Source organism: Mauremys reevesii, linkage group 17, assembly GCF_016161935.1.
Source record: "Mauremys reevesii isolate NIE-2019 linkage group 17, ASM1616193v1, whole genome shotgun sequence".
NCBI classification, from domain to species: Eukaryota; Metazoa; Chordata; order Testudines; family Geoemydidae; genus Mauremys; species Mauremys reevesii.
In genome coordinates, this window is record NC_052639.1 from 36186702 (window position 1) to 36207146 (window position 20445).

At 54.9% G+C, this 20445-nt stretch overlaps 1 long non-coding RNA gene across 2 annotated transcripts; it reads left to right on the forward strand.

Annotated features, from left to right (window-relative positions):
• Positions 1–4731: 4731 nt before the first annotated feature.
• LOC120385026 lies at positions 4732–10699 on the forward strand. Of its 2 annotated transcripts, XR_005589220.1 has the most exons (6): positions 4732–4985; positions 5904–6058; positions 7893–7967; positions 9131–9172; positions 9871–9909; positions 10667–10699. It is a non-coding gene; the product is annotated as an uncharacterized LOC120385026 (long non-coding RNA). The 2 variants fall into 2 exon arrangements; XR_005589221.1 differs by lacking the exons at positions 9131–9172; positions 9871–9909; positions 10667–10699 and adding an exon at positions 7642–7699 and having other exon boundaries at positions 7893–8619.
• The last annotated feature ends 9746 nt before the right edge of the window (positions 10700–20445 follow it).

Sequence of the window (20445 nt, forward strand, 5' to 3'; positions counted from 1 at the left end):
GTCCACAGTGAGCAGAACTTTCATAGTGATCAAGGAAACTCCCCACAGATTTATCTCCTTCCTCATTCAGACCTTCTCTAGCCATGTCTCCAGTACCCCCCATGTCACCAGTCACGGCAGATGGTCCTAGTCTCAGCTCAGAGTTCTAAAGCCAGCAGACACCTGATCAGTTCTGACAGATTCCCTCAGCCCCCATCCTACCATGTGAGCCAACCAGCTGCAAACACCATCTCCCCAAAGTCAGGACTGAGCCCTTGGGAATCCAAAGCCACCAGCCTCTCTCCCTCTGCTCCCATCTACATGCTAGTCTGCTACCTGGTCACCACCACCTCTCCCCATACTTGTTTCCTTTCCACTTTGGAAATGCTCCCACCCAGCTGGAAGCTCCCTCTGCCAGCCTGACCTGCTCCCTCCTTCCCTGCTCCCTTGACATTCCTGTCCTACTGGTGCCCTCTGTTCCTTGAGGTGAACTCCAGTGTCTTTAGCTGCTCTAGCTTAATGGCCCCAGTAGTCACAGAGCCACCTGCAGCTTCTCTGGCTACAGCCATGGGGCCAGTTCCCAGAGGCCAGCCTTAGCCAGCTGCAGCTACTAGCCGCAGGAGGGGTGGCAATGCCAGGGCTGAGCGTGCTTGAACCTTGCAACGGCAGCACTAGGGGCTCTAAATCCTCAGCCCTGGCCCTAGGCAGCTGCAGACTCTGGAGTTAGGCACTTCCCTCCTCTAGGCCATGGCTTTAAATACCTGCGATTCCCATCACCTGCAGCAGAGGCCACCAATTCCCACGCCCTCAGCCAGCACCTTGTCGTGCAGAAAGTGCAGCCTGAGTGATTTTGGAGGCTGGGGTGCCAGGAGGTTCCCATCCCTGAGCAGCAGCTCTGCAACAAGCTCACGTGCGTCCCAGTTGGGACATTAGCTGTTACTGACAAGGCTTGTCTGTGTTCTTTTTTTTATCTCATTGTTAGGTGTGAGAAGTATGAACTGTTGAATAGGTTCCATTAGTTGGTTAATAAGATGTCTACGAAGTAAATCACTGGCTTTAAAATAAGATCCAATCTGGAGCATATGAACTATTGACCCTGGACTCCATCTCTGAGAGGGGACTTGTTTACCATCAGGGACAGGCTCAAACCAGTCCAAACCGGTTTTCCGCCAAAACCAGCCCTCAGCGCTCCATCTCCTCAGCCCTTTTCCCGCCACAGAAGTGATATAAGGACGTGCTCAGCGCCTGCGCGGGCCGTCCCCAGCGACGGCCCTCCACGGTCGGGTCTTCCCAGTGCTCCCGAGCCGAGAGCGACGAACCCCTGGGTCCCGCCGTGAGACTGAGGAACAGGAGGCCTGTCACCCCATTCCTGCCGTCCTGCATCCCTGGTGTCCAGCCTCCCACGGAGCCCCCGGGAGTGAGAGACCCCGGGGCACTGGGGCTGGGCAGGAAAGTGACTCTGCCCTGGGAACCCGGGAGAAGCCTCAGAGCTGCCTCAGCCCCAGTGGAGCTGCAGCAGGAGCTGCCCCGGCATCGCTGGGATTTGGGGGCAGAGACTGGGGCCTGGCGGGGATCCTGTGGTGTGGGGAGATGGGGGTGTCAGGCAGGGAGGAGAAGCTGGAGTTGGAGGGGGAAGGTCAGTGGACGCGGGGGAGGGGGTTGAACTGTCTCTGTGCAGCCAGGAAATTCCCAAGTGGGGAGAAGTGGTGGGCGGGGTAGGGGAGGGGGTTAATTGATCCTGTCCCTGTTTGTGCCACTTGGCTCTCGCCCCGATACAAATTCTCTCTAGTTCTGCCCCTTTTCTCGCTCAGTGTCTCACACGGGCTATAAAATCTGGGGCGATTTCCTTTCCTCCAATGATCAGCTCTCCCGTCTCCCCCGATTTCCCCCGTTCTCCCCATGAGTCTCAAACGTCAGTTTAAAATCTTCTCTCGTGAGGGGCATTTTCCACCCGTGTTATCTGCAGCGATTTGTCCTTGTGTAGGTGGGAAATTGTTGCCCTGCGTCATTCCCCAGCACATGGCTGCCCCTGGAGTGGGGTGGGATGGCTCAGTGGCTTAATGCTCAAATAAATTTGTTAGTCTCTAAGGTTCCACAAGTACTCCTGTTCTTTTTGTGGATACAGACTAACACGGCTGCTGCTCTGAAACTATGTAACTGTACTCTCTATGCCAGGATCTAAATCATGAATGAAGATATTGAACAGAACTGGACCCAGAGCTGAGCATGGTGGGACCCCACTCCTTATGCCCTTCCGGCCTGACTGTGAACCACTGATAACTACTCTCTGGGAACAGTTTCCCAACCAGTTATGCACCCACCTTAGAGTAGTTCCATCTAGGTTGTATTTCCCTAGTTTGTTAAGGAGAAGGTCATGTGAGACTGCATTGAAAGCCTTCCTAAAGTCTAGATAAACCATATCTGCCGCTTCCCCATCCGCAAGGTTTGTTACCCAGTCAAAGAAAGCTATCGGGGGCTGGTTTGACACAACTTGTCCTTGATAAATCCAAGCTGGCTATTGCTTCTCTCCCTATTATCTTCTAGATGTTTTCAGATGGATTCCTGAATTGTTTGCTGCATTATCTTCCTGGTGCAGAAGTTAAGCTGACTGGTCTGTAACTGCCTGGCTTGTCCTTATTTCCTTTTTCATATATGGGAACTACATTTGCCCTTTTCCAGTCTGCTGGAATCTCTCCCATCTTCCATGACTTTTCAACTATAATAACCAAAGTAAAACTAGCCCATTGGGTCTGTGAGCAGGTAAATCGCCTCCTCGCCCAGCAGCTCCCAGGGCAATGACCCAATGCCTCCCCACCACAGGGACAGAAGCTGAAAGTCCATCTGATGGCAGGTCAGGGGCTAGCGTGGAATGTGCTGGGATCTCGGCCTGGGCCCTAGTGGGGTAGGTGACCCGTCACCCGTAACCACACCCAGCAAGGCCTGCACCGATTTTCTCCCTGTCTGTGAGTCCCAGCAGAGAGACCAGGGACTCATTGGTCCATGGAGAATGAGCTTTCCCAGCTGGGGCTGCAAACCAGTGATCAAGGGCAGCGGGTGAGGGGAGCTTGCACTAGCGCTCCTGCAGGGTCCATGGTGTGGGGTGAACAGAGAAATCCAGTGTCCAGGGCTCTCAGGCCACGTGTCCATTCCACTGCAGGAGGGGATCTGGGAGCAGCCCGAGGGGACTGGGGCAGGAGTCGGGAAAGCAGCCGTCTGGGAGAAGGAGGGAATTCAGCTGTGCTGGGGAAGCTGGGCTGAGCAGAGATGCTGCTGCAGATGCTGCTAGTTCCCTGAGTACGACGCTGCAGCACTTTAACTACATGGTTAATATAGAGGTTGCAGCTCAGCTGAGTAGTGTGCTGCACTCATTTTAATGGTGTTAGTGGCTTTGCCAGGGTATAAAACCAGGGCCGCCCAGAGGATTCCGGGGGCCTGGGGTCTTCGGCGGCAGGGGCCCCCACTTCGGCGGTAATTTGGTGGCGGGGGGCCCTTCCGCTTCATGACCCGCCACCGAAGTGCCCCGAGACCCGTGGCGGGACCCCTGCTGCCGAATTACCGCCAAGACCGGCGGCACGCCGGCGGCGGGTCCCGCTGGCAGTAATTCGCCAGCAGAGGGTCCTTCCACCCCAGAGCGGAAGGATTCCCGCCGCCAAGACCGGGAGCAGAAGAAGCGCCAAGGGCCCGGTCCCGCAAGAGTTTTCCGGGGCTCCCGGAGCGAGTGAAGGACCCTGCCCCAGGGGCCCCGAAAAACTCTCGTAGGGGCCCCTGCGGGGCCCGGGGCCTGGGGCAAATTGCCCTCTTGCCCCTCTCGGCGGCCCTGTATAAAACTGAGGTGCAGCTTCACCCTGGTCACACCCCTCTATCCCTGCTCCACCCCTCCCCTCCAGCCTGTCCATGCTCCCCTCCCGAGCACTCCTTGTGCCTACAGCTGCTGGGAGGCACAAGTGGCACCTGTGTGGGAGGAATTTCCCAGGGTGGGGAGGGCTTTACCTCTTCCCTACAGCCCCTTTGGCCCACCCTGGGCAGCATGGGAGGCAGAGCACAGTGGTGGGCTGGGGCCAGATTTCAAGAATGTCTCTTGATGTCAGATCCAAATATGGGATCCTGCCTTTACATGCGTAGGGCTGGACACCTGCAGTGCCCAAGGACTCCACATGCAGCTGTGGCTGCAGTTGGAACAAGTTCCCTGCAGTCCTGTAGTTCAAAGGGAGAAACTGAGGTACCCAAAATTAGGCCATTGTTGTAAATTGAGGCCTTTCCGCCTTGCCCGTTAACAACAGTCGGTGGGCTAAGGCTCATTGGAAGTCACTGTTTAGACTTGATCACGGCTGACGTAGTCCTGGTCATAAGCAGAAGCCTGGCAGTGAAAGGTCCTGATTCCATCCCCAGCCTCCAGAGGCAGATGGTCCCCCAGGGATGGAACAACCCTGGGGAATATTTTACACTCACAGTCTTTCCCACGGGCTGGGTAATTCCACAGTCTCATTCACAGGGCTGAGAACCTCAGGTTAAGTTGCACAAAGTGAAACTAACTGAAATGTGCCCCCTGCGCTGCACGCTGTGCTGTGCTGCCCTGGGGAGATGTGGCTTTAAGCTGCTGTCCCAGCCCCTTCCCACTCTCAAGAAGGACTGGGCCAAAAGAGATCTGATGAGGTTCAACAAGCGTAAGGATTTTTATCTCTCTAGGCCGATCTGATCAGAAGATCTCGGGGAGCCTTACAGTTTATCTCCGCTGAGTCCCCTTTAAGGCCATCTATCAGAGCTGACTTTAATGAACTCCACACACACAAAGCTATAAAATAAAACAACAACACTTTATTTGCTAAGGGGAGAGGAAGGAATGGAAAGGGGAATGGATTACTGATTCTGGAGATTCGGAATAACACACAGGCACTTATAATACAAGATGTTCTATCTTTACAGACATCAGCGATAAAGGGGTGCAGGATCCAGAAAAGAGAAGCCAGTAGTGAACACTGACCGTGGACAACAGATGAAACAGACAGGTACGTATCCCTATCTTAACTCCCACCCTAACCCGCTTTGCGTCCTGAGTGCACTATTGATCTAACTAATCGGACCAGGTCCGTGTATGCAAGTTTGCTTTCCCAAAACAACAAACAAACAACCCCAACTTAATTAGTAAGTAGCTATTGCAGGCCCATAGCCAGTGGCTTGATTGTACCGCACCAGGAGAGAGCAGCCACCTGCACCTCTGACAGCTCCAAAGCTCAAGAGCCAGTGCCCCTTGCCCCTCCCCTCATTGGTCTCTGTAGGGAGCTGTTGCTGGGCAAGGTCAGATTCCTGCTCTTCCCACTTTCCCTCCTTTTCTAGGTACTGAGGAACAAGAACCTGACCCCAATGGAGGTCGCCTTGTCCTTTACCAAAACAAAATGGCCTTTTGATTTACAGAACTTATTTTAACTTTTATACAGAATAATTCGCAAACATGTATACTGAAATTAACATTTCTCTTGTCGGTGTTACACCTGTTTTAAAAAGATGTAACTGCCGATACCTGTGGCTTTGCCAAATTATGACCCACCCGATGAATAAATTGTCACATGGCGAAAAATTTGCATTGAACCCAAATACAACCATAGTATTACAGAGGGTAGTGCTGATTAAAACATTCCTTATCGCAGACTGGGGATGTGTAATAACTGTTTGATTTGCTTCTTCCCTAATTACCACGGGACCAGTTAAACTAGGAATAGGAGAAGGAAGAACCAAAACAAATTGGTATACTCTTATTCCATACGGACCTACCATAGACCATTTACCAGAGTCTGCCGTTGTAACATTCATTTTAAACCTCCTATACAAGTCTAACTATTTACGGGAAAATTTAACCTTGATCTTACTGCAGTAGAAAGTTTTACAATGAAAAGACTCTTCCTGCTTTACATCCATTTCCTGCATAGACGAACTATTGCAAGAAGGTGTGGATACAACAGTACATTGAGAGCCGAGAAGGAAGGACTGTGCTGGAGTACTAATTCTGAACATGGCACTAGGTCTTTCATGAACCCAAGGAGCTGATATATTTCCAGAAACCCACCCCATGGTACATGCTCAGGTACTTCCAATTTAATGCAACCGCAAATCTGAGAACTGTTGGGCACCCTAAGTTTGGTACAATTCCCAAAAGAGGTTTTACTATATCCCACTTACATGACATTTCTGTTTTTCTCTGCATCCCACAGGTGCAGCCTGATAGTTAAGGCACATTTCTGAAATTACTGCTTGAAATATACCTGCCTTGTTCGATCTTTCTTTGACCCACTTGAGCACACAGCACGGTTCTTCCTTGATCATTAAAACAGAAATGGGGTCATTTTGTTCCAAAGGATCCAGGGTGGCCATGGATCCTCTGTGGCATAATGACTCCCTGTTATACAGAACAGATGGTCACCTTCAACCAAATCAATTAACCAAACCTTAACAAATACAGTGCAACCTATATACATAGAGAATAGGATGATGGCGGTCATGTCGATCTAGGAATGGAAGAGAAAATATGATTGGCACAGTTAAATGGGTTGATTTCCTTTCCATTCCTTTACCTGGCTGCTATGGAATCACTTTAATTTGATCCCCTTCTTTGCTGGTATTTGAACCTGATATACAGAGGCACTTGCTCCGTTTGTTATGATAACTGACCCACCCAACGAGGACTAAGGACATGGCCTTTTCTATATAATACCTAAACATTACCTTTGTACCAACCACCCATCCTACATCATTAATGTGGCCTAACCAAGCACTAATGACTTGGTTATTAGCTTTTAGTTGAGGAGCTACTCGATGTTGAAGACTGCTGATGGTGTCTAGCAACTGTGACATGTATAAGTCTATTTGCACCCTGGGAAGGTACTCATCCGGTGTACCCACTAAAGTTCAGGGGTGTGCATAATTCTCCCAGTTAGCATCTCGTGCGGTGAAAACCCTCACACAGTTCTAGTAGATCGCATGGCCGCTAGGATATATGGGAGTTTGCTATCCCAATCCCTTCCTTGCACATCTATTACTTTTCTAAGAGCAGTTTTCATGGCTCTATTAGCCTCTCGACGATAACAGATTTTGCGGGTGAGCAGCTATGTGCAACCGCTGTTTGATGTTTAAGGCCGCACACAGCGCTTTTGTGACTTCACCCACAAAGTGTGGTCCTCTGTCTGAATCTATTTCTGATGGGATACCAAATCGAGAAAAGGTTTGTTCCAGTATTTCCTCCTTTATGTTAGGCAACCACGCCACTTAGACACCCGTTCCAAAGTTTTGGACGCAGCATAGTGTCCCTGGCCATGAGCTACAGTTATTAGTTCTTTTCGTGGAGTTATTGGCATAACCAGTACAGGTAATTCACAGTTTGGTGATGTTGCTATAATCAATCCGTTTTTGTCCTTACATATCCTTGATGTTTCCCTGCTGTTAAAAGGGCTTGGAGATCATTATCCTGTTTTTGCAGGGTCAAGATGCCATGGCCTGCTGACACATCTGGAGACGGCATCTTAACTACAGCAGCTGAAATTGGGTCTTATCCCATGTATATGCTGATCCTAACCTAGCAGCTTGTTTTGCTAGCTGATTGGCCTGATTGTCAAGCGTGGCCAGAACCGACCCCCTTCGTATGGGCTTTTACTTTGAACTCTTTTCTTCCAGATGGGAAGGGCTTGAACCACCCAACTAGAAGCAGAACACAGACAGATGTTTTCCTCAGGTGCTACCCCAGACGATACTGCCAGGACCGCACCATTGTGCAGCTTGTGCTGACGGCGGCCTCACCGCACCCTGCACCACTTGCTGTGTCCTCCTGGATTGCAGCAAACCCTGCAACAGGATGCCCTTCGTGGTGACAAGCACTCCCATCAACTGCCCAGAGTGTTAACCCTTTTCCTTGTACTTCTTCCCAGGATGTTGCTAAGAAGAATGGAGATAGTAAGTCTAAATCAGGATCTGGCAACGGACATTCGTGCTCATCTCCTGCGGTAATCGGAGCATAGGGAAGGATTCTCGTATGGGGGGGATCTTCTCAGTACGAATATCCCGATTGACCAGACTTAGAGTCCATCCCGCCAGCCGGGGAGAGGATACCCTTCCCTCATTAATTCTTCCAGAGATGACATATTTTACTGGAGTATGGCATGTCCTCACCACAATGAGAGCTGTGCCACTTAAATATTCCCAATGTGTTAGGGACCATACCAGGGCGAATACCTCACGTTCGCAAGCTGAAAACCTCGCCTCCACCTCACTGAGAGTTTTGGAACCATAGGCCATCGGTCTCACCTGGCCAATTTGTTTTTGCAGCAAAACAGCTCCAGTGCTTGCTGGAGTAGTTGCCAGGTGCAAGTAAAATGGCAGGCCTTGTTTAGGAGAGGCTCGCGCTGGTGCAGCCGCTAGAGCCTTTCTAAGATCATTAAAAAGGCACCTTTCACAATTGGCAAGTCAAATCCTAGTGAGGAAAAGACAAAGAAGCGTAAACTCTGGCAAGTCCAATGAAAAGTATAGGGCAGAGGCCAAAAATGAACGTGAAGAGCAACTAGCCAAGGCACAACAACTAACAGCAAAGGGTTGTTCAGTACATGGGATCAGGGCCGGCTCCAGGCACCAGCCTACCAAGCACGGGCTGGGGCGGCACCTTGGGAGGGGGGCACTCGGGGGTTGGGTTTATTGTTTTTGTTGGGCCAGGCGGCGCGGGGGGGAGGCGGGTCTTAGGAGGTGTGGTGCCGTGTTGGGGGGGCGGGGACTTGGGCGGTGCTCGGCTGGGGTGGGGACTTGGACGTGCCGCTCGGGGGCGGGGATGGGTGGGGCGCCGCTCAGGGGCGGGGACTGGGGGCGGGCGCCGCTCAGGGGCGGGGCTTGGGAGACGCTCGGGGCGGGGCCTTGGGCGGCATGACGCTCGAGGGCGGGGACTTGGGCGGGGCAATGCTCAGGGTGGGGACTGGGCGGCGCCGCTCAGGGGCGGGGCTTGGGTGACGCTCGGGGCGGGGCCTTGGGCGGTGTGACGCTCGGAGGGGGTCCATGGATGCAGGAAGTCTGCCAAACGGCCAGCAAAGCCACTAGGCAATCGGTGCTAAAGGAGCACTCCAGGAAGACCAGGCCACTGCGGCGAAGCTAAAAAAGTTCCTTGCTTCTGTCTTCACTGCAGAGGATGCGGAGGAAATCCAGACACGCCAGCCCTTCTGTTGAGGTGACAGATGCGAGAATCAAAGAATTATAGACCCATCAGCTTAGAAGGCACTGCAAGGTCCTGGGAGGGTGTTTGGGTGAAGAAGGGGGTTGGGGGTGTAGGCTCTGGGAGGGAGTTTGGGTGCTGGGTGCAGGGTCTGGGCTGGGACAGGGGGTTGGGGTGCAGGAGGGGGTTTGGGTGCTGGGTGCAGGGTCTGGGCTGGGACAGGGGGTTGGGGTTGGGGTGCAGGGGGCAAGCTCAGGAGGGGGTTTGGGGGCTGGGTGCAGGGTCTGGGCTGGGACAGGGGGTTGGGGGTTGGGTGCAGAAGGGGGCACAAGCTCTAGGAGGGGGTTTGGGTGCTAGGTGCAGGGTCTGGGCTGGGACGGGGGTTGGGGTGCAGGAGGGGGCTTGGGTTCTGGGTGCAGAGTCTGGGCTGGGACAGGGGTTTGGGGTTTGGGAGCAGAAGGGGGTACAAGCTCTAGGAGGGAGTTTGGGTTCTGGGTGCAGGGTCTGGGCTGGGACAGGCGGTTGGGGTGCAGGAGGGGGTACATGGGATGCAGGATGTCTGCCAAACGGTCAGCAAAGCCACTAGGCAATCGGTGCTAAAGGAGCACTCCAGGAAGACCAGGCCACTGCGGCGAAGCTAAAAAAGTTCCTTGCTTCTGTCTTCACTGCAGAGGATGCGGAGGAAATCCAGACACGCCAGCCCTTCTTTTGAGGTGACAGATGCTAGAATCAAAGAATTATAGACCCATCAGGTTAGAAGGCACTGCAAGGTCCAGGGAGGGTGTTTGGGTGAAGAAGGGGGTTTGGGGTGTAGGCTCTGGGAGGGAGTTTGGGTTCTGGGTGCAGGGTCTGGGCTGGGACAGGGGGTTGGGGTGCAGGAGGGGGTACAAGCTCTAGGAGGGAGTTTGGGTTCTGGGTGCAGGGTCTGGGCTGGGACAGGGGGTTGGGGTTTGGGAGCAGAAAGGGGTACAAACGAGGGAGTTTGGGTGCAGGGTCTGGGCTGGGACAGGCGGTTGGGGTGCAGGAGGGGGTACAAGCTCTAGGAGGGAGTTTGGGTTCTGGGTGCAGGGTCTGGGCTGGGACAGGGGGTTGGGGTGCAGGAGGGGGTACAAGCTCTAGGAGGGAGTTTGGGTTCTGGGTGCAGGGTCTGGGCTGGGACAGGGGGTTGGGGTGAAGGCGGGGGTTTGGGTGGTAGGTGCAGGGTGTGGGAGGGGACACGGGGTTGGGGTGCAGGAGGGGTTTGGGGGCTGGGTGCAGGGTCTGGGCTGGGACAGGGGGTTGGGGTTTGGGAGCAGAAGGGGGTACAAGCTCTAGGAGGGGGTTTGGGTTCTGGGTGCAGGGTCTGGGCTGGGACAGGCGGTTGGGGTGCAGGAGGGGATACATGGGATGCAGGAAGTCTGCCAAACGGTCAGCAAAGCCACTAGGCAATCGGTGCTAAAGGAGCACTCCAGGAAGACCAGGCCACTGCGGCGAAGCTAAAAAAGTTCCTTGCTTCTGTCTTCACTGCAGAGGATGCGGAGGAAATCCAGACACGCCAGCCCTTCTTTTTAGGTGACAGATGCTAGAATCAAAGAATTATAGACCCATCAGGTTAGAAGGCACTGCAAGGTCCAGGGAGGGTGTTTGGGTGAAGAAGGGGGTTTGGGGTGTAGGCTCTGGGAGGGAGTTTGGGTTCTGGGTGCAGGGTCTGGGCTGGGACAGGGGGTTGGGGGTTGGGAGCAGAAGGGGGTACAAGCTCTAGGAGGGGGTTTGGGTGCTGGGTGCAGGGTCTGGGCTGGGACAGGGGTTGGGGTTTGGGAGCAGGTGCAAGGTCTCAAGGAGGGGTTTGGGTGCTGGGTGCAGGGTCTGGGCTGGGACAGGGGTTGGGGTGCAGGAGGGGTACAAGCTCTAGGAGGAGTTTGGGTTCTGGGTGCAGGGTCTGGGCTGGGACAGGGGTTGGGGTGCAGGAGGGGTTTGGGTGCTAGGTGCAGGGTCTGGGCTGGGACAGGGGTTGGGGTGCAGGAGGGGGCTTGGGGGCTGGGTGCAGGGTCTGGGCTGGGACAGGGGTTTGGGGTTTGGGAGCAGAAGGGGGTACAAGCTCATGGAGGGGGTTTGGGTTCTGGGTGCAGGGTCTGGGCTGGGACAGGCGGTTGGGGTGCAGGAGGGGGTACATGGGATGCAGGAAGTCTGCCAAACGGTCAGCAAAGCCACTAGGCAATCGGTGCTAAAGGAGCACTCCAGGAAGACCAGGCCACTGCGGCGAAGCTCAAAAGTTCCTTGCTTCTGTCTTCACTGCAGAGGATGCGGAGGAAATCCAGACACGCCAGCCCTTCTTTTAGGTGACAGATGCTAGAATCAAAGAATTATAGACCCATCAGGTTAGAAGGCACTGCAAGGTCCAGGAGGGTGTTTGGGTGAAGAAGGGGTTTGGGTGTAGGCTCTGGGAGGAGTTTGGGTTCTGGGTGCAGGGTCTGGGCTGGGACAGGGGGTTGGGGGTTGGGTGCAGAAGGGGGTACAAGCTCTAGGAGGAGTTTGGGTTCTGGGTGCAGGGTCTGGGCTGGGACAGGGGTTGGGGTGCAGGAGGGGTTTGGGTGCTAGGTGCAGGGTCTGGGCTGGGACAGGGGTTGGGGTTTGGGAGCAGAAAGGGTACAAACGAGGCAGTTTGGGTGCTGGGTGCAGGGTCTGGGCTGGGACAGGCGGTTGGGGTGCAGGAGGGGGTACAAGCTCTAGGAGGGAGTTTGGGTTCTGGTTGGGTTCTGGGTGCAGGGTCTGGGCTGGGACAGGGGTTGGGGTGCAGGAGGGGTTTGGGTGCTAGGTGCAGGGTCTGGGCTGGGACAGGGGTTGGGGTGCAGGAGGGGGCTGGGGGGCTGGGTGCAGGGTCTGGGCTGGGACAGGGGTTTGGGGTTTGGGAGCAGAAGGGGGTACAAGCTCTAGGAGGGAGTTTGGGTTCTGGGTGCAGGGTCTGGGCTGGGACAGGGGGTTGGGGTGCAGGAGGGGGTTTGGGTGCTAGGTGCAGGGTCTGGGCTGGGACAGGGGGTTGGGGTGCAGGAGGGGGCTTGGGTGCTGGGTGCAGGGTCTGGGCTGGGACAGGGGGTTGGGGTTTGGGAGCAGAAAGGGGTACAAACGAGGGGGTTTGGGTTCTGGGTGCAGGGTCTGGGCTGGGACAGGCGGTTGGGGTGCAGGAGGGGGTTTGGGTGCTAGGTGCAGGGTCTGGGCTGGGACAGGGGGTTGGGGTTTGGGAGCAGAAAAGGGTACAAACGAGGGAGTTTGGGTGCTGGGTGCAGGGTCTGGGCTGGGACAGGGGGTTGGGGTTTGGGAGCAGAAAAGGGTACAAACGAGGGAGTTTGGGTGCTGGGTGCAGGGTCTGGGCTGGGACAGGGGGTTGGGGGTTGGGTGCAGAAGGGGGCACAAGCTCTAGGAGGGGGTTTGGGTGCTAGGTGCAGGGTCTGGGCTGGGACAGGGGGTTGGGGTGCAGGAGGGGGCTTGGGTTCTGGGTGCAGAGTCTGGGATGGGACAGGGGTTTGGGGTGCAGGAGGGGTTTGGGGGCTGGGTGAGAGGGGTTTGAGTGTTGGGTGCAGGCTCTGGGCTGGGACAGGGCGTTGGGGTGCAGGAGGGGGTGCAGGGTGTGGTCTGGGCCAGGGATGAGGAGTTTGGGGTGCAGCAGGAAGGCTGCCCTGGGGCTGGGGTGGGGGGCAAGAGGAGGATTCCCAGGACAAGACACTCACCCAGGCCCCACCAGGCTGCTGCTCAGAGGTCCAACCGGGATAAGCCCTCCTCAGATTCGACTTGGAGTCACCTGGTGGGGCGGGAGGCTGCCATGCGCCTCCTACTTCCACAGGCGCAGCAGCCGCCTCAGCCTGCCCTCAGCGCCGCCTCCCTGTAGCCTGCAGTGGCAGCGGCCAGTGAGGGAGCACAGTGTGGAGATGCAGGGGCAGGCAGAGACGCTTGGGAGGCACGTGGGGGTGGCAGGCAGGGCCGGGGATGCTCTGGGGTGGCACGTGGAGTGGCAGGTCGGGCTGGGGGAGAAACCCTGCCCTGAACATTGGTGGAGCCGGGCCCTCGAGGCCCTGAATTTGCTGGAGCCCGGGCACCACAGGCCCATATAACTCGCCCTCTGGCAAGGTTCATCTAGTCTAACCCCTGCCAAGATGCAGGACTTTGTGTGTCTAACCCACCCAGCTTCTCTCTTCTGGCTGGGGTCCCTTGACTGCAGCAGCTCCCTGATCTCCTCGCTCTCCTCTTTCCCTTACTTCCTTCACTTCTCTGCCCACTGGTTTGCTGCATCTCTGAGTCCTCTCTATATGCCCTGGCCCAGCAGCTAGTTGCCCAGGCTACACCCCATTGCCATCCGTGGGGCAGCCTGGGCTGTGAGGGCTGCAGGTTTTGGTCCCTGGTCAATGCAGGTGCTATGGCTGCTGCACAGCTACGTGGTGACTCCTGCAGCCCATCACCAAACTGCGGGCCATATTCTGCAGGGTGGCCTCCCTGGCTGAGATTCTGGGAGCAGAGAACCCCTGGGTCAGAGAAGGAAAATGGCCCACACAGAACACACTGTCAATGGCTCCCACAGACGTCCCCGTGACACCCGACTGTGCAGCCCAGAAGTTCTCCTGCTCCTTCATTGTCACCATGGGCAAGAGTCTGGCAATGGGAATGGATTATGCATCTGGGCAAGGAGGAATTGGCCATGGAGGTGGAGGAGGACTTGGCTTTGCCCTCCTTATCCTCCTCCTCATCCAAGTCGTCCTCTTCTGCTTTCTTCTCCATGACCACGATGACATTTGTTTTCTTTTCTCTGCATCCCACAGGTGCAACTTGATAGTTAAGGCACATTTCTGAAATTACTGCTCTGATAGCAGCACATTTCAGTACTGCTTGAAATATGCCTGCCTTGTTCGATCCTGATCATTGACCACTTGAGCAGAAATGTAAATATTTTTCCTTGATCATTAAAACAAAATGAGGCCATTTTGTTCCAAAAAGGATCAGGGCAGCCATAGGATCCTTCTGTGGCATAATAATGACTCCCTGTTATACAGAAATGATGGTCACCAACCAAATCAATTAATTCAAACTAACAACAAATACAGTGCAACCTATATACATAGAGGAAAGATGGATGATGGCGGCCATACATCTAGAAACAAGAAAAATATGATTATACAGTTAAATGGGTTGATTTCCTTTCCATTCCTTTACCTGGCTGCTATGGAATCCACTTTAATTTGATCCCCTTCTTTGTATTGGTATTTTCTGATATACAGAGGCACTTGCTCCGTTTGTTATGATAACTGAAGATCACCTCAACGGACTAAGGACATGGCCTTCTATCTATAATACCTAAACATTACACTTGGTGTCACCAAATCCACCCATCCTACATCACGTGGTAGGGCCTAACCAAGCACTACAATGACTTGCAGTTTATTAGCTTTTAGTTGAGGAGCTACTCGATGCTTTGAAGACTGCTGATGGTGTTCTAGCAACTGTGACACATGTGGCGTTCATCGGTGACCCCATTGCTATACTATCCGGTACTCTCTGTACCCACTGAAAGTTCCAGGGGTGTTCATCCCAGTTCTCAGCATGCTTCTCGCGCGGTGAAAACCCTCTTCACAGTTCCTTCGTAGATAACACGATGGTCTAGGGACAGGGATCATATGGGAGTTTGCTATCCTAATCCCTTCCTGTACTATCATATTATTACTTTTCTAAGAGCAGTTTTGAGCATGGCTCTATTAAATTTCTCGACGTGATAACAGACTTTGCTTGGTGACAGCTATGTAACTCAACATTGTTTGATGTTTAAGGTGTTTAACCTTTAGCGCTTTTGTGACTTCACCCACAAAGTGTGTGTCCTCTCTGTCGAATCTATTTCTGTTGGGATACCAAATCGAGAAAAGGTTTGTTCCAGTATTTCCTCGCTATGTTAGGCAACCGCGCCACTTAGACACCTGTTCCAAAGTTTTGACGCAGCATAGTGGCATGAGCTGTCCCTGGCCATGAGCTATCAGTTGTGGATTCTTTCGTGGGAATCGCTTATTGCATTACCAGGATTCTACAGTTTTTGGTGATGTTGCTATAATCCAATCCGTTTTTGTCCTTACATATCCTTGATGTGTCTATCCTGCACACAAGGGCTTATGGAGATTGTTTTTGGGGTTTTTGCAGGGGATGCCAAGATGGCCATGGCCTGACACATCAAATGCATCCATACTACAGCAGCTGAAATTGGCCCTATCCCATGTATATGCTGATCCTAACCTAGCAGCTTGTTTTGCTAGGCGCTCCATCTACGGCGCCTTCCTATTATGCCTTGCTGCGTGGCCAGAACTGACCCGACCTCTTCCTTTTATGGGCTTTTGAACTTTGAGGTCACTTCTTCCAGATGGGAAGGCTTGAAACCACCCAACTAGAAGTCAGAACTCTCCTTCATCAGACAGATGTTTTCCTCAGGTGCTACCCCAGACATTACTGCCAGGACCGCTTCCTTCAATCATTGTGCAGTTGTGCCGACGGGCGGCCCCACTGCATCCTCCTGCACCACTTGCCTGTGTCCCTCCTGGATTGCAGCCACCTTCCTGCAACAGCATGGTCATTATCTCCGCCCTTCGTGCCAGGTCCCTCCCCCTCTTCCTCAATCCTCCCAGTCAGGTCCTTAACCCTTTTCCCTTTACTTCTTCCCAGGATGTTGCCAAGAAGAATGGAGCCAGGTCCTCCTAAGCTCCTAAATCAGGATCTGGCAACCCGGACATTCGTGTCTCTCTTCCTTCCCATGTAATCGGGCATATGGAAGGATTCTCGTTCACGATCAGGCCCTCTTCTTCCTCAGTACGAATATCGTTGACCAGACTTCTAGAGTCCATCCCATGCCGAGGGGAGGGATACCCTTCCCCATGTATTAATTCTTCCAGAGATGACATATTTTTACTGAGTATGGCAGTGCCTCTCTCCACCACAATGAGTAGCTAGTGCTGCAGAAATATTCCCAATGTGTTAAGGGGACTCCTCCTGCCAGGCGAATCATTTCCTCTGCCGCTCTGCAAGTTGATGAAAACACTTTCTCCTCCTATCACAGAGTTTTGGAACCAGAACCTCCGGTCTCACCTGGCCACCTTTGTTTTCTGCAGCAAAACAGCTCCCAGTGCTTGCTGGAGAAAGAATTTCCCTTCCTTCCAGAGTTCCTTCTTCAGAGTTGCAAATAAAATGGCATCTGTTCTTTTCATAGTTTTCTCCTTAGGAGAGGCTCTCTTTCTGGTGCAGAGCTAGTGGTAATGTGCTCTTCCTCTTTCATCAGAATCATTTCCTTCTTCACTAAAAAGGCACCTTTCACAATTGGCAAGTCAAATCCTAGTGAGGAAAAGACAGAGGAGGAGGAGAAGCAGCGTAAACTCCTGGCAAGTCCAATGAAAAGAGAGGCAGAGGAGGAGCTAGTGAACAAAGAGGAGAACATTACCACTGAGGAGGAGCTAAGGCACAGCAACTAACAGCAAAGGGGAGGAGGAAAGTATCTATAGAAGAGATGGAGGAGGCCAGGTTCTAGCACCAGCCTGTTTGCAGAAAGCACGTGCTGGAGGCGCGCACCTTGGGAGGAGGAGGAGGAGGGGGCATCGGTTGGCTTTTATTTTTTTGAAGGCAAGGGCGGCGGAGGCCCAGGACTTGTTTGCAGAAGAGGAAGAAGAGGAGGAGGACTTGGTTAGAAGACGTGGAATCTGGGCGCGCTCGGGGCGGGGATGTGGGAGGAGGAGAAACTTCTATTTGGAGGAAGAAGAGGAGAGGAGTGGGGACTGTGTCTGCAGCAGAGAGGAAAGGAGAGGGAGGCGCCGCTTGGGGCAGAAGAGGAGGCGCTCAGGAGGAGAAATTGTGTCTGCAGCAGAGAGAGAGAAGAGGAAGAGGATTGGAGGGGGCGGCGCCTCCTTGTTTTTAACCATACGGAGCAGACATGGGAAGAGGTGAAGTCTGACTACTGAGACAGAGGAGGCCGCAAAGCCACTAGGCAATTGTTCGCTAAAGAAAGGAACACTCATGGAGCAGGAAGGAAAGACCAGGCCACTCTGGGCCAAGGAGCAGGAAGAGTGCCTGCTCTGTCTTCACTGCAGAGGATGCGAGGAGGAAATCCAGGAGGACACGCCAGCCCTTCTTTTTAGGTGACAGATGCTGAGAATCAAAGAATTGTCAGGCCCAGATCCATCAGGAGGACAAGGGAGGCACTGCAACAGGTCCAGTCCAGGAAGAGGTGTTTGGGTCAAGTGAAGAAGGGGGTTTGCAGGGGAAGTGTAGGCTCTGGGAAGAGGACTGAAAAGTAGGGAGGACCCAGGAATGGGAGGAGGATGCAGGGTCTGGGCTGGAAGAAGGGGTTGGGGGGAATGGAAGTTGCAGGAAAGAGGCACCTGCTCTAGGAGGAAGTTAGTGGAAGCTGAGGAGAACCTGGCCACAGTGGTGGAGGAAGAGGACCTGACCAGAGAAGGTTGGGTCAGGAGTGAAGGAGGAGGAGACCTGGGTCACAGAGGTGCAGGGAGGATCTGGGGCCTGCAGAGGAGCAGACCTGGCACAGAGGAGCACGTGGTCAAGTGGAGACAAAGCAGAGGGAGATTTGGGTCAGAGGAGGTGCAGGTCTGAGGGCAAAGCCAAGTCCTGGGACCTCCATGGGGTTGGGGATGCATAATCCATTGGGTGCAGAAGGGGCACAAGCAGGAGGGGTTTGGGTGCCAGGGGTGCAGGGTCTGGGCTGGGACAGGCGGGTTGGGGCCATTTTCCTTCTGTGCAGGGGGGTTTTCAGGTGCTAAGCTCCCAAGAATCTGTTAGGAGGTGGTGCGCTTTGGTGAAGAGCAGAGAGTCAAGGGCTCAGGGAGCACCTGCACTGAATCAGGACCAAACCTGCAGCCCTCACAGCCCAGGCTGCCCTCACGGGATGGCAATGGGAGTGTAGCCCTAAAGTAACTAGCTGCTGGGCCAGGCATATAGAGAGGACTCAGAGATGCAGCAACCAGTGGGCAGAGAGAAGGGAAGGGAAGTAAGGGAAAGATATATGAGAGACTGGTGGAGCTGCAGTCAAGGGACCCCAGCCAGAAGAGAGGCTGGTGGAAGGACATGTCTCACTAGCAGCTAATTTGTATAACGCAGAGGCGAGTTATATGGGCCTGTGGTGCCCGGCCCAGCAAATTCAGGGCCTCGAGGCCCCGGCCCACCCAATGTTCAGGCAGGGTTTCTCCCAGCCCGACCTGCCACTCCCACGTGCCACCCCAGGTGAGAGCACTTCAGCCCCGCCTGCCACCCCCACGTGCCCCGCGTCTTGCCTGCCCTGCACTTCCACACTGTGCCCTCACTGGCCGCCACTGTAGGCAGTGGAGCAGCGCTGGGGGCAGGCTGAGGCGGCTGCTGCGCTTGTGTGGAAGTAGTGGGGAGGCGATGGTAGCCTCCCCGCCTCACCAGGTGTGACTCTAAGTCGAATCTGAGGGGAGGGGCTTATCCCCGTTGGACCTCCTGAGCAGCAGCCTGGTGGGCCTGGGTGAGTGTCTTGTCCTGGGGGGAATCCTCCCTCTTGCCCCACCCCAGTGGCCCCAGTGCGCCTCCATGCACCCCCAAACTCTCATCCCCTGGCTCCAGACCCACACCCTGCACTCCCTCCTGCACCCCAACGCCCTGTCCCAGCCCAGAGCCTGCACCAACACCACTCCAAACCCCTCTCACACCCAGCCCCCAAACCCCTCCTGCACCCCAAACCTCTGTCCATCCCAGACTCTGCACCCAGCCCCAAGCCCTCCTCCTGCACTCCCAACCCCTGTCCTGGGCCCAGCCCAGATTCTGCACTCCAGCACCCAAAACTCCCCAGGAGCTCAGGCCCCCTTCTGCACCCAACCCCCCACCCCTGTCCCAGCCCTGGACTCCTGCACTCAGCACTCAAACCCCTCGTTTGTGTACCTCTTTTCTGCCTCAAAAACCCCAACCCCTGTCCCAGTCTGGTCCAGCCTACTAGACCCTGCACCCAGCACTCAAAACTCCCTGTTTGTACCCTTCTGCTCCCAAACCCCAACCCCTGTCCCAGCCCAGACCCTGCACCAGCAACCCAAACCCCCTCTCAGACCCCAACTGCTGTCAACAGCCCAGTCCTGCGCCCACCTCTGCACCCAGAACCCAAACCTCTCCCTAGATTGAGCTGCCCCCTTCTGTTCTGCAAACCCCAAACCCCAAAACTCTGTCCCAGCCTCCAGACCCCCTGCACTCCAGCCCCCAAGCTCCCTCCTGCACCCCAACCCCCTCTGTCCCAGCCCAGACCCTGCAGACCTCCTGCACTCCAGCAACTCAAACCCTCCTGCACCCCACCCCACCCCCTGTCCCAGCCCCAGCCCAGACTCCTGCACCTCCAGAACCCAAACTCCCTCCTAGAGCTTGTACCCCCTCTGCTCCCAAACCCCAAACCCCTGTCCCAGCCCAGACCCTGCACCCAGCTCCAAGCCCTCCCACCCCAACCTGTCCCAGCCCAGACCCTGCACCCAGCAACCTCAAACCCCTCCTGCACCCCAACCCCTCTGTCCCAGCCCCCAGACTGCACCCAGAACCCAAACTCCTCCCAGAGCTTGTACCCTCCCCTCCTGCACCCCAACCCCTGTCCCAGCCCAGACCCTGCACCCCAGAACTCCAAACCCTCCCAGAGCTTGTACCCCTCCTGCACCCCAACCGCCTGTCCCAGCCCAGACCCTGCACCCAGCACCCAAACTCCCTCGTTTGTACCCCCTTCTGCTCCCCAAACCCAACCCCTGTCCCAGCCCAGACCCTGCACTCCCAGCACCCAAACCCCTCCTGCACCCCAACCCCTGTCCCAGCCCAGACTCCTGCACCCAGAACCCAAACTCCCTCCTAGAGCTTGTACCCCTTCTGCACCCAACCCCAAACCCCTGTCCCAGCCCAGACCCTGCACCCAGAACCCAAACTCCTCCCAGAGCCTCCACCCCAAACTCCCCTTCTTCACCCAAACACCCTCCCTGGACCTTGCAGTGCCTTCTAACCTGATGGGTCTATAATTCTTTGATTCTAGCATCTGTCACCTAAAAGAAAGGCTACGTGTCTGGATTTCCTCCCTCATCCCTCTGCAGTGAAGACAGAAGCAAGGAACTTTTAGCTTCGGGCGCAGTGGCCTGGTCTTCCTGGAGTGCTCCTTTAGCACCGATTGCCTAGTGGCTTTGCTGACTGCCTGGCAGACTTCCTGCATCCCATGATCCCTCCTGCACCCCAACAAACTCGCCTGTCCCAGCCCAGACCCTGCACCCAGGAACCCAAACCCTCCTGCACCCCAACCCCCTGTCCCAGCC